Raw genomic sequence first — 14,623 nt, forward strand, 5'->3', positions numbered from 1 at the left:
CATCCCAAAAACCCACAAGAACTGAGACCCACTACCAGATAGACCCATGGTCTCGGGATAGGGTCCCTTCTAGAACCATTTTCACAATACTGTGATTATTTTTTTAACCAATTGTACAGAAAGGACAGACATACATTAAAGACACAAAAGACTTCCTTGTCCACATTGCAGATCTTGATTTTGTGGAGAGTGAAAATCTAATGCTCAGTCTAGATGCAGAAAGTCTCTACATAAGCTTCCCACAAGACATAACCTTAGAGATTATTAAGGAAATCCTAGCTACGGAGGAATGGACTCACTCGACACCAGTTAACTTTGCAATGGAATGTGCTGGACTTGCATCTTCAATTTAAGACGACCCTGTTCTTGCAAACTCACAGAACTTCGATGGGCAGTAAATTTGCCCCCTTTGTGGCTGGGCCGTATTTATACAATTTGGAGAAAAAAAACAGTGAATCTCCATGATAACAACCCATACAGACCACACATAATAACTTGGAAACAATAAAGAGATGACATATTCATCATCTGGAAAGGCAATAATGCAACCGCTCTAAATATCATCAATTGACTAAACACACAAGACAGGTAGCTAAAATGTATCCACAAAACTTAGAAAGCACAATTACCCAGAGAGAATAATGAAAAAAAGAAGAGAGCTAGACACCAAAATCGTGAAGCTATGCTAGAGACAAATTTTAGAGTCTCCTACAAAGGCAAAGGAAGACCCTCTCTTACTATGTGTGACTACATATAACATCGCCTCAGACTATGTCAAGAAAATTATAGGACGCAACTGGTGAATCCTGAACATAGGATCTAGACAGTGGGACTACCATCTATTTTCACACAAAAGAGCAAAAAGTATAAAAGACACAATAGTGCACACAAGACCAAGACCTGTGTTGAGAACAAAAAACACTATACTAAACACTTTTTGGCTCCCTGAAATAAAAAGGTGATTACCCCTGTGAACATTGCAGTGTCTGTCACCTGATGACATCTACTAAGGATATAGACCTGGGATTACGTACAAAGTGGGAATTACGCACGCACACTAACTGTAATAAAAAAAAATCATAATAAAAAAACCATAAAACAAGTCCTGTATATGATAACATGCCCCTGTGATTTGTGTTATATAGGCATGAAGACAAGAAAAGTGAGCATCAGAATATGAGAACAATGAAGCAATGTACATCGCAGACGGGCAACAACAAAAATGGCAGAACATTACCACACAAATGGTCATATAACACAAGAAATCAGGTGGATAGTTCTAGAACAAGCCCAAGCAGAATTAAGAGACATAGAGAGAGTTCCTTTTTGAAAAAGAACAGCGGTCTATTTATAAATTATCCGCACTACATAAAGGACTGAATGATGAAATACCATGGGGGAACATCCTATAAGATATACAATACATCATGCATGACAACACCTCAAGTGGTTTTTAAGTGTAGAACTACATTACCCAGCTGCCAACATGGGCACAACACACAATAGGATGGATTTACACCACATCAGAGAAAGAACTACAATTCCCACAAATTTAGAAGTTCTTTCGTTCATAAGTAGATCACATGACTGTCACATGACAAAGGAATGGAAGTCATTTTCTGTTCAAGAAACAAAAACCTGTACTTTACGATATAATCATTATTATGACTCAGAGCCCAAAATATTGCCTATTAATGTACATGACAAAGACCAATAAGCCACTGATTCACGTCCCACTGAGAAAAAATGCAGGAGAGGCTTTGATGCACCTTCTGTTTAAAAATCCTTTTTCATATTGCCTAATATACATGCTATGCTTGAGTCTATTTTCTCAATTTGTTCCAACAGAGTGTGACTATAAGGAGCAACCCCCCAGATTAAGTCTATGAAGCCTTATTGACTAAATATGCCAAGTAGGTGTAGATAAAGTACACCTTTGAAATCACATGCATACTGTGCAATATCACTGGATTTTATTATAAATGCCTGATACTTATCTTAACCTGCAATATAGACTATAAGAGGGTTTTAACACATGTGTGCATGACAATACGCACAACTGCCTGGGAGAAAATATGTACAATGCATAAAACATAGATATATCATTACTGCATAATTGTATTGATTCTCTCTCCCTCAGCTCAGACAATACAGAAAAGTCCAACATACTGGTCTGTATGATTTGCGTGCATGCCTTTCTGAAAATTCATATATAACAAAAAGACAGAAATACACGGCGATTAAGGTCAGTTACACTTATAGGGATTAGCACAAAAATAACGTCCTGAAGAAAGCCGGCCGACCCACACGGGCTATTCTAACGGCTGAAATATGTTGACCTCAAATGTATTGGGTCACTTTCCCCTATGACATCGCACTGGTTTTAACCTTGCCAATGGACCAACCATTAAACAAGCATTGGCATTTATTTTTATTTATTTTATTTCAGGCTTGTATCGCGCTGGCATCGACTCCCGGAGGAGTATCTCCGCGCTTTTGACTTCTGCCCCAATGCAATCAGGGTTACGCTAGCTGCCTAGGTGCTGAATAGGAATGTTTTTAACATTTTTCTGAAAGGGAAGTAGTCCTTGCATAGCCTAAGGGTGTTAGGGAGACTGTTCCATAGGGACGGGCCAGCAATTGAGAGTGCTTTGCTGCCCTGTCTTGCCTTCCTGGCTCTAGGAACCTGTAGAAGACCTTGTTCGCTAGACCTAAGGGAGCGGGAGGGTTTATAGGGAACAAATTTGTTTGCCAGATATGCAGGTCCCATACCATTCAAGGACTTATGAATGACACAGCATACCTTGAATTTTGCCCGCTGTCTAATGGGCAGCCAATGATGCTTAGTCAGGAGAGGCCTTGAAGGTGTGCGAGGGGGAACATTCAAGACCAGACGGGCAGCCGTGTTCTGGACCACCTGTAGTCTGGTCATGACTTCTTCATTAGCTGCTAGCAGCAGGCCATTACAGTAGTCTAAACGACTCATGACTAAGGCCTGTACTAGCATCTTTCTACTCCCGTCTGGTAGAAGGGGGAAGATTTTACGTAGCATACCGATAATGTGGAAGCAGGATCCCACCACCTGATTAGTGTGTTGTTTGAGGTTAAGTTCCTGGTCGAAACGTACTCCTAAGTTCTTAACAGTAAGTTTAGGCTCCGGTACTGGGCCAAGATCTTGCGGCCACCAGTCCGGAGTCCAGAGTCGTTTTACCTCCCCAAACAACATAACTTCCGTCTTTCCCACATTACATTTTAAAAAGTTGGCAGACATCCAACTGGCCACTGCTTTCATCCCTAGGGAGAAGGAGTTTTGTACTTCGGGAGTCAGGGTTTTAAAAGGAAAGAGGAGTTGAGTGTCATCCGCATAGGATGTTGGAACAAAACCATATGCTCTCAAGATGTTAGCCAGGGGTGCCACGTATATGTTGAACAAAGTCGGGCTCAGGCATGAGCCCTGTGGCACCCCTTTGGAGATCTCAACTTCCTCTGACCGAAAACTCCCCATAGTTACTTGCTGGGTCCGGTTAGTTAGAAAACTGCACAGCCATGCAAGCGCTTCATGTCTCAGGCCGATGTTCTTTAGCCTGGCCATGAGGATGGAGTGGGATACGGTGTCAAACGCCGCAGACAGATCTAGTAGCACCAAGATAACGGAGAGGCCCCTATCCTGGTACATACGTAGATCGTCTGCGACTGACATTAAGGCGGTCTCTGTATTATGTTTGGGCCTAAAGCCGGATTGTGAAAGATCTAACACTCCGGCCGATTCAGTATATCTTGATAGATGTTTATTTACATATTTCTCAGTAATTTTACCCATAAAGGGGAGTAAGGATATTGGTCTAAGATTACTGAGCTCATCCCAGGAGATGGTGGTGTTTTTCCGGAGTGGCTTGACCAATGCCTTTTTCCATCCACGTGGGACCTGCCCTGAACTTAGCGAGATGTTTATTAGTTTCTGGATGGTGGGTCCCAATTCAATGGCTAGAGAGGGCATAACCCGTGCAGGGATAGTGTCTGTGGGGGAACCACTTTTTATTTGGGATATGAATGCCACTATATCTTCAATCTGTATGGGCGGGAATGCCGCAAGAGAGTTTTCAGGAGTGAATGGCATATCAGAGTTCATGGAGGATTCATTGTCCCTTTTGTTTGTGGAGTTAGATGCTAGAATTTTATCATAAATGGTATCAATTTTTTGTTTGAAGAAGTCAGAGATGTTATCACATAGTTGTTGTGAGGCTACCTCTTGACTCTCACATGCGGTGGGTTTAGTGAAGGACAGTAAGATCTGGTATAGCGTCTTAGAATTGTTGCCCGCCTCCAGTAGCTGTGAAGCTATGTAGTTTTTCCGTGCTAGGCGGATATCCTTGTGGTAACTTCTCAAGGAGTCTTTGTAAAGTTGTTTATCGCAATCTAGACGCGAAGCCCTCTATTTCTTTTCAAGCTTCCGTGTGGTTTGTTTAGACCTTCTTAGGTTTTCAGAGAACCAGATCTCTTGTTTTTGAGCAGGTTTGGGTTTGAAGGTTCTTAGCGGGATAGTCATTTCTATTGTGTTAAGCAACACTTCCTCATAGTCATTCAGGGCTTTATCAATGTTCTCGCTCCCATCTAACTGAGGTGCTAAGTATGCTTTACGAAAATTTTCCTGGGTCAACTTATGCCAGGGTCTACGTTTGCTGGGTAGCACGGGATGTTTTTGGCCATTCAAGGTAGGGGGGGTTTGAAATTCTAAAACGTAGTGATCTGTCCAATCAACTTGGTAAGGGAGAGAGCATTCAATTTGAAGGGAATTCGTGAATATTAGGTCTAACGTATGTCCCGCCTTATGGGTAGGCCCATTATTGACTTGTCTTAAACCCAGTGAGTTGAGATCAGCAATAAAAGTCTTTGTCTCAGAGTTGTTATTTAATTCACTATGGATGTTGAAATCCCCTATTAAAAGGAAATCTGAATTATTATATATATGGGGTGCCAAAGCTTCCATCAATACAATAGATGTATTGGTACATGGACCAGGGGGGCGGTATATTAAGGCTCCATTTCTGCTAGTTTTGTTAGGGAACTGTAGGTTAAAAATCATAAGTTCCAGCTCAGGGGTGCATAATTCGTCCAATATTTTGACAGTAATGCCTTCCTTGTATACTATTGCTATGCCACCTCCTGTTTTTATGGGTCGGTCTACCCTGGCGATTTTATATCCCGTTGGAATTCCCAGCGTTATGACGGGAACTAGGTGGGGTTTAAGCCAGGTTTCCGTTAGGAAGCATAGGTCCGGTTCTTTCTCAGTAATCAGATCCCATACTTCAACGGCATGTTTTGGCAATGACCTAACGTTGCAAAGCAAGTTTTTATCGTTAAGCACGCTTTTCCTGAAGGATTTATTTCTATCTGTATCCGCAGGAGATATATCCGGTATAGTGTTACATTTCGGTAGATAGTGTTTGGGGCCTGGCTTGGGGGCACTTATCAAGCCTGTGAGTTCGTCAAATTGAGTTTTGCAGAAGCAACAGGTAAATGGACCCTCTATGTTATCCTCCAATTTAATAGGGCACTCCCCTACTGTGGAATAACATATATGCAGTAAGTCTTGTGCTGTATACCTTAATCGGGTGGCTGGTGGATATGTCATGGGTACCGGCCCCTGGCCCCGTCCTGTCGCGGACGGGCGCAGACGGGCAGGTCTTTGGCTTGTCTTCGGCGCAGGCTAAGGCGCCACCGCTGCGCGCCACCGCTGCGCGCTTTGGCCGACGAGGGCTATATAGCCCTGTCAAGTGGAGAGCTGGAGCGCTAACCGCTCGCCTCCCTGGGTGTGTCCTGCCCTTGTCTGCCCTGCCCTCCGCTCAACGGTATAGGTTACCGAGTCGGACCGGGGCGGGCAGACTGGAGTAATGAGCAGAACGCGATAGCCCTGTCAGGCGCTGGTATTTTGGTGACTTCCCCACGTATGTTTAGTAAATTAGTGATTCAATTTAAAAACATTCCATCAGGGTAAGTGCAGGGTGTATTAAAATACAACAATCAATTTTAGCACAATCAAGTTTTAAAGTTAGCGAGTGCGGGGTCAATGTGGTGACAATACAATTCTCATTCAATGTCAGTCACTCTACAGCAGCAGCAGCGTTACCGCTTTAGAAATGGGGTAGGCGTCAAGCGGGGTCGGGAGAAGCTGCCACCGTCGTCCCTTACCGCAAGATGACACTGCCTCCTCGCTGCCTATATAGCCCTGTCAAGTGGAGAGCTGGAGCGCTAACCGCTCGCCTCCCTGGGTGTGTCCTGCTCTTGTCTGCCCCGCCCTCCGCTCAACGGTAGAGGTTACCGAGTCGGACCGGGGCGGGCAGACTGGAGTAATGAGCAGAACGCGATAGCCCTGTCAGGCGCTGGTATTTTGGTGACTTCCCCACGTATGTTTAGTAAATTAGTGATTCAATTTAAAAACATTCCATCAGGGTAAGTGCAGGGTGTATTAAAATACAATAATCAATTTTAGCACAATCAAGTTTTAAAATTAGCGAGTGCGGGGTCAATGTGGTGACAATACAATTCTCATTCAATGTCAGTCACTCTACAGCAGCAGCAGCGTTACCGCTTTAGAAATGGGGTAGGCGTCAAGCGGGGTCGGGAGAAGCTGCCACCGTCGTCCCTTACCGCAAGATGACACTGCCTCCTCGCTGCCTATATAGCCCTGTCAAGTGGAGAGCTGGAGCGCTAACCGCTCGCCTCCCTGGGTGTGTCCTGCTCTTGTCTGCCCCGCCCTCCGCTCAACGGTATAGGTTACCGAGTCGGACCGGGGCGGGCAGACTGGAGTAATGAGCAGAACGCGATAGCCCTGTCAGGCGCTGGTATTTTGGTGACTTCCCCACGTATGTTTAGTAAATTAGTGATTCAATTTAAAAACATTCCATCAGGGTAAGTGCAGGGTGTATTAGAATACAATAATCAATTTTAGCACAATCAAGTTTTAAAATTAGCGAGTGCGGGGTCAATGTGGTGACAATACAATTCTCATTCAATGTCAGTCACTCTACAGCAGCAGCAGCGTTACCGCTTTAGAAATGGGGTAGGCGTCAAGCGGGGTCGGGAGAAGCTGCCACCGTCGTCCCTTATTGCCAATAGGTCTCGCTTTTGGGCCCTTAGAAGTAGTTATGCAGCATAATTTCCTTGTTGCAACAACATAAAATGTCGCATGCATAAACACTTAGATGGTCCCAAAAGCGAGCCCTATTGGCTATTTGCAATGCAATAAGTCTTGCATTTAGGCAACTTTAAGCTGTTGGCATAGTAAATGACAATGCCTTTTCAATTTATTGTAAAAGTAAACATTTTTGAAAGTTATTGTCATTTACAATGCCATTATGTTCAATTTAAGTAAATGGGAGACCTATAGCATTGCAAATGATTGTTATTTATGATGTGTATCACCTAGTGGGATGCAATGATGGAAATGCAAAATAGAAATAGGATGGCATAATGTTTTTGTGCTGAGTGTTGTTGTGATGGTGTTTATTGGTGGTTTTAGTTTTTTAAGTTGTGGTGGTACTGACTGGTGTTGTGGTGGTGATGAGTGTATATGTGTAGCTGCTAATTAAAATGTTGGTGTTTTAGAGTGATGATGGGGAAGTGCACATTGATGAAGCGTTGATGTTGCGTTGTTCCTGTGATATTTAATATAGTTTTGTTTGTGTTGTGGTGAGTGTTTTTTTTTGTGGTGCTAAGTGATGCTGGAATTTATTTTGTAGTTGATGTATTGGTGGTGAGTTGTGCTGTGGTAGTATTGTGTGATGATGTGTTGATGCTGAGTGGTGCTGTTGTGATGCATATTGATATTGGTGTTGTGCTGAGTGGTGTTGTGGTGGTGCAGATTGATGGTGTTGTTACGTAGAGTGATGCATGTGTTGCGCTGAGTACTACAGGCCTTGTGTGACTGAATGTTGGAGATGTGTTGACTGATGCAGAGTATGGTGTGAGTGATGCAGTTGTTGCGCTGAATGATGCAGGTATTGTAGATAGAGTGATGTACTTATGTTTGCTGACGTATGCATTATTTTTGTAGAGTGTTGCAAGTGTTGAGTGTAGCGATGCAAGTGTTGTGTGTTTTATTGCGGCGTTGTGGTGAGTATTTTATGTGTTTTTCGATGAGTGTTGCATGTGTTGTGATGAATGATGTTGTTTTTCCTCTTAGTGCAGCATGTGTTGTGCTGTTTGATGCTGTGGTGTTGTAGAGTTATGTTGTTGTGTAGTGTTTCTGATGTATAGTGATGCCAATAGGTCTCGCTTGTGGGATCTTATAAGTATTTAGTTTTGCAGCACAATATGATGAATGGTGTTGCGTGTGTGAGTGGCGTTGCGTGTGTGAGTGGCGTTGCGTGTGAGAGTGGCGTTGCGTGTGTGAGTGGCGTTGCGTGTGTGAGTGGCGTTGCATGTGTGAGTGGCGTTGCTTGTGTGAGTGGCGTTGCATGTGTGAGTGGCGTTGTGTGTGTGAGTGGCGTTGCGTGTGTGAGTGGCGTTGCGTGGATGAGTGGTGTTGCGTGGATGAGTGGTGTTGCGTGTGTGAGTGGCGTTGCTTGTGTGAGTGGCCTTGCGTTTGTGAGTGGTGTTGCGTGTGTGAGTGCATTGCGTGTGTGAGTGGAGTTGCGTGTGTGAGTGGCGTTGCGTGTGTGAGTGGTGTTGTGTGTGTGAGTGGCGTTGCGTGTGTGAGTGGCGTTGCGTGGATGAGTGGTGTTACGTGGATGAGTGGTGTTTCGTGTGTGAGTGGCGTTGCGTGTGTGAGTTGCGTTGCGTGTGTGAGTGGCGTTGCGCGTGTGAGTGGCGTTGCGTGTGTGAGTGGCGTTGCGCGTGTGAGTGGCGTTGGGTGTGTGAGAGGCGTTGTGTGTGTGAGTGGCGTTGCGTGTGTGAGTGGCGTTGCGTGTGTGAGTGGCGTTGCGTGTGTGTGATTGGCGTTGCGTGTGTGAGTGGCATTGCATGTGTGAGTGACGTTGCATGTGTGAGTGGCGTTGCATGTGTGAGTGGCGTTGCATGTGTGAGTGGCGGTGCGTTTGTGAGTGGCGTTGCGTGTGTGAGTGGCGTTGCGTGTGTGAGTGGCGTTGCCTGTGTGAGTGGCGTTGCGTGTGTGAGTGGCGTTGCGTCGATGAGTGGGGTTGTGTGGAGGAGTGGTGTTGCGTGGATGAGTGGAGTTGCGTGTATGATAGTATGCAATAAATGTAATTGTTATGTTTTTAATTTTTCTATGTATGTTTTTGTAAATTTATTTTGTGTGTGGCGTGTGTGTTAGTGTAGTGTTTTGTTACGTAATTAATTTTGTTAAATTATTGTAATTTTTTAATGGCGGACGCAATACGTCCCCTTGACGCTACTTACGTTTAGTAGGTCAGCAGTCTAGTTTTTTTTTTTCTTTAGACTTCCGTGTTCTATATTTGATTGACATTTTTTTCAGCCAATCGTAGTGCTACGTTTTTTGACGTAGTGTTGCGATTGGCGTGCGTCACCGGGGAATTTTCCAGAAGATCGAGAATGGTGGTGTGCGGAAGGCGTGTTCTTGTTGCTGTGCTGTTTTTGCGTTGTTTAACAGGTAAGAGTTTGTTTGAATGTTTATGTTTAAAGTTTATTGAATGTACTATTGATAGTGTGTCTAAATTAATTAATGTATATTTATGTTTTTGTATAATTTCTTCAATGTTGTGTTCGCGACTCAATTTGTAATAGCGTATTCACTTAATGTTAAAGAAATTACATTTTTGTAAACTTGATATATTATGTATATGTTTCTGACAACTGATATTTTATTAATATATTGTTTGTATACGAATTATTACGTACCTAATTTTTATTAACTCGGCGAACGTGTATGTAGTTTTAGTCTATGTATTTTTCGGATGTGAAATCTTGTAATATTTTGTTTTTTTGTGTATAACATAAATGTATGTTCTTGCATTGTATGTACTTTATTTTGTGACATGTATTTATTGCGAGTATGTAACTATTTTATTATGGTGATGGGATAATGAGAAAAACTAAATATTTTCGTGGATGACCAGTGTTTATACGAACATTAGGAAATGTTTATTGAATCTTTTTTTATGTTATTTTCGTGTGAATTGAAGTATGCGAATAGTGTTAGCCAACATATTTAGAAAGTGCACATGTGGATGTTCCTTTGAGTTTGCATTTTTCTTGTAGTTGTATGTTTTCTTTTTTCCCATTTATCCTGCTATTTTCTTGTGTTGTTTGTTTAGGTAAGAATATCAATTTTTTCCGACTGTTACTTAAAGGTGATATTAATGAACATAATCATATTTATTTTGGTAATTTTTAGCTACTGTAGTTGTTAGGTACTTTGTGAGTAAAAGATCATTTTATGATGTAGTACATTTGATGTGGTGTGACTGTGAGTGTTTATCCTGTGTTTATTATTTGTTATTATTATTTATTTTATCCAACTGTATCTTTTATTTGTAGATCGTAGTATTTATTGCGTGTATGTAAATATAGGATTATGGTAATGGTATAATGATAAAATGTAAATATTTTATTGGATGCAGTGTTTATATGAACATGTCGAACTGTTTATTGAATTTTTTTTATTCTTATTTTCGTGTGCAATATGCGAATAGTGTTAGGCAACATATTTTGAAAGTGCACATGTGGTTGTAACTTTGAGTTTGCAGTTCGGTTTTAGTTGTTAGTTTACTTTATTCCCATTTATCCTGATATGTCCTTGTGTTGTTTGTTTAGCTAAAATTTAAAATTGGGCGGAGTATTTATGAAATGTGATATTAATGAACGTATAAATCTATCTTTTCGTTATTTTTTGATAGTGTACTTTTCATGTCATTTGTGAGTAAAATATTATTTTGTGATGTAACATATTTGATGCTGTGTGAGTGTGAGTGTTTATCCTGTGGTAAGTATGATTTTTTAATACATGTGTCTTTTTTAATGTTTATAAACTGTAATTATTTTTAAATTTTATGTATTTCAAAATGGCGGACGCTATGTATTCCCTTTACTTCTGTTACGTAATAGAATTTAGCGTTCTAGTTTTCCATTTTTTTTATGTAAATTTAAGTGTGACGTAATTTCTAGCCAATCGCATTGCTACTTTTTGGGACGTAGCGTTGCGTTTGACGTGCGTCAACGTGGAACTTTCCAGATTGGTGCGAATGTTATTCCGGCAAAGGCGAGTTCTTCTTCCGTTCTTGTTCCTGCGTCGCTTGACTGGTAAGCAGAAATTTTTTTTATTTACTACATGAATATGAATATATTATTTATTGTGTTTCTATTGTTATTAAATCTATCATTTTTTTAGATGTATTATTGAGTTTTTGCTATTCTGCCTTGTTTATTTGTTACAATATCTACTTATTATATAATATTTTACAGTTATTTACATATTGTGACATGTATTGATTGCGCGTATGTAAAAATTTGATTATGGTATGATAAAATGTAAATATTTTATTGGATGCAGTGTTTATATGAACATGTCGAACTGTTTATTGAATGTTTTTTATGTTTCTTTTCGTGTGAAATGAAATATGCGAATAGTGTTGTTTGTTTAGCTAAAATTTTAAATTGTGCGGAGTATTTATGAAATGTGATATTAATGAACCTATAATTCTATATTTTAGTTATTTTTTGATAGTGTACTTGTCATGTACTTTGTGAGTAAAATATTATTTTGTGAAGTAACATATTTGATGTTGTGTGAGTGTGAGTGTTTATGCTGTGGTAAGTATTATTTTTTAATACATATGTGTTGTTAATGTTTAAACTGTAATTATTTTCAAATTTTACGTATTTCAAAATGGCGGACGCCATGTATTCCCTTTACGTCCGTTACGTAATAGAATTTAGCGTTCTAGTTTTCTATTTGTGTTTATGTAAATTTAAGTGTTACGTAATTTCTAGCCAATCGCATTGCTACTTTTTGTGACGTAGCATTGCGTTTGACGTGCGTCAACGTGGAACTTTCCAGATTGGTGCGAATGTTATTCCGGCAAAGGCGTGTTCTTCTTCCGTTCTTGTTCCTGCGTCGTTTGACTGGTAAGCTGAAAAAAAAATTATTTACTACATGAATATGAATGTATTATTTATTGTGTTTCTATTGTTATTAAATCTATCAATATTTTAGATGTATTATTGAGTTTTTGCAATTCTGCCTTGTTTATTCGTTACCATATCTACTTATTATATAATATTTTACAGTTATTTACATATTGTGACATGTATTTAGTGCGCTTATGTAAAAATGTGATTATGGTATGATAAAATGTCAATATTGTATTGTATGCAGTGTTTATATGAACATGTCGAACTGTTTATTGAATGTTTTTTATGCGTATTTTCGTGTGAAATGAAATATGCGAATAGTGTTAGGCAACATATTTTGAACGTGCACATGTGGATGTTCCTTTGAGTTTGCAGTTCGGTTTTAGTTGTTAGTTTACTTTATTCCCATTTATCCTGATATGTCCTTGTGTTGTTTGTTTAGCTAAAATTTAAAATTGTGCGGAGTATTTATGAAATGTGATATTAATGAACCTATAATTCTATATTTTAGTTATTTTTTGATAGTGTACTTTTCATGTACTTTGTGAGTAAAATATTAGTTTGTGAAGTAACATATTTGATGTTGTGTGAGTGTGAGTGTTTATCCTGTGGTAAGAATGATTTTTTAATACATATGTGTTGTTAATGTTTATAAACTGTAATAATTTTCAAATTTTACGTATTTCAAAATGGCGGACGCTATGTATTCCCTTTACGTCCGTTCCGTCATAGAATTTAGCGTTCTAGTTTTCTATTTGTTTTTATGTAAATGTAAGTGTGACGTAATTTCTAGCCAATAGCATTGCTACTTTATGTGACGTAGCGTTGCGTTTGACGTGCGTCAACGTGGAACTATCCAGATTGGTGTGAATGTTATTCTGGGAAAGGCGTGTTCTTCTTCCGTTCTTGTTCCTGCGTCGTTTGACTGGTAAGCTTAAAAAAACTTTAGTTACTACATGAATATGAATGTATTATTTATTGTGTTTCTATTGTTATTAAATCTATCAATATTTCAGATGGTATTATTGAGTTTTTGCTATTCTGCCTTGTTTATTCGTTACCATATCTACTTATTACATAATATTTTACAGTTATTTACATATTTTGACATGTATTTATTGCGCGTATGTAAAAATGTGATTATGGTATGATAAAATGTCAATATTGTATTGTATGCAGTGTTTATATGAACATGTCGAACTGTTTATTGAATGTTTTTTATGCGTATTTTCGTGTGAAATGAAATATGCGAACAGTGTTAGGCAACATATTTTGAACGTGCACATGTGGATGTTCCTTTGAGTTTGCAGTTCGGTTTTAGTTGTTAGTTTACTTTATTCCCATTTATCCTGATATGTCCTTGTGTTGTTTGTTTAGCTAAAATTTAAAATTGTGCGGAGTATTTATGAAATGTGATATTAATGAACCTATAATTCTATATTTTAGTTATTTTTTGATAGTGTACTTTTCATGTACTTTGTGAGTAAAATATTAGTTTGTGAAGTAACATATTTGATGTTGTGTGAGTGTGAGTGTTTATCCTGTGGTAAGTATGATTTTTTAATACATATGTGTTGTTAATGTTTATAAACTGTAATTATTTTCAAATTTTACGTATTTCAAAATGGCGGACGCTATGTATTCCCTTTACGTCCGTTCCGTCATAGAATTTAGCGTTCTAGTTTTCTATTTGTTTTTATGTAAATGTAAGTGTGACGTAATTTCTAGCCAATAGCATTGCTACTTTATGTGACGTAGCGTTGCGTTTGACGTGCGTCAACGTGGAACTATCCAGATTGGTGTGAATGTTATTCCGGGAAAGGCGTGTTCTTCTTCCGTTCTTGTTCCTGCGTCGTTTGACTGGTAAGCTTAAAAAAACTTTAGTTACTACATGAATATGAATGTATTATTTATTGTGTTTCTATTGTTATTAAATCTATCAATATTTCAGATGGTATTATTGAGTTTTTGCTATTCTGCCTTGTTTATTCGTTACCATATCTACTTATTACATAATATTTTACAGTTATTTACATATTTTGACATGTATTTATTGCGCGTATGTAAAATGTTTAATTATGGTATGATAAAATGTAAATATTGTATTGGATGCAGTGTTTATATGAACATGTCGAACTGTTTATTGAATGTTTTTATTCTTATTTTCGTGTGAAATGAAATATGCGAATAGTGTTAGGCAACATATTTTGAAAGTGCACATGTGGATGTTCCTTTGAGTTTGCAGTTCGGTTTTAGTTGTTAGTTTACTTTATTCCCATTTACCCTGATATGTCCTTGTGTTGTTTGTTTAGCTAAAATTTAAAAATTTGAGGAGTATTTATGAAATGTGATATTAATGAACGTATAATTCGATATTTTATTAATTTTTTGATAGTGTATTTTTAATGTACTTTGTGAGTAAAATATTATTTTGTGATGTAACATATTTGATGTTGTGTGAGTGTGAGTGTTTATCCTGTGGTAAGTATTATTTTTTAATACATATGTGTTGTTAATGTTTACAAACTGTAATTGTAATTATTTTCAAAATTTACGTATTTCAAAATGGCGGACG

Source organism: Lissotriton helveticus, chromosome 5_1, assembly GCF_964261635.1.
Source record: "Lissotriton helveticus chromosome 5_1, aLisHel1.1, whole genome shotgun sequence".
Taxonomy (NCBI): Eukaryota; Metazoa; Chordata; class Amphibia; order Caudata; family Salamandridae; genus Lissotriton; species Lissotriton helveticus.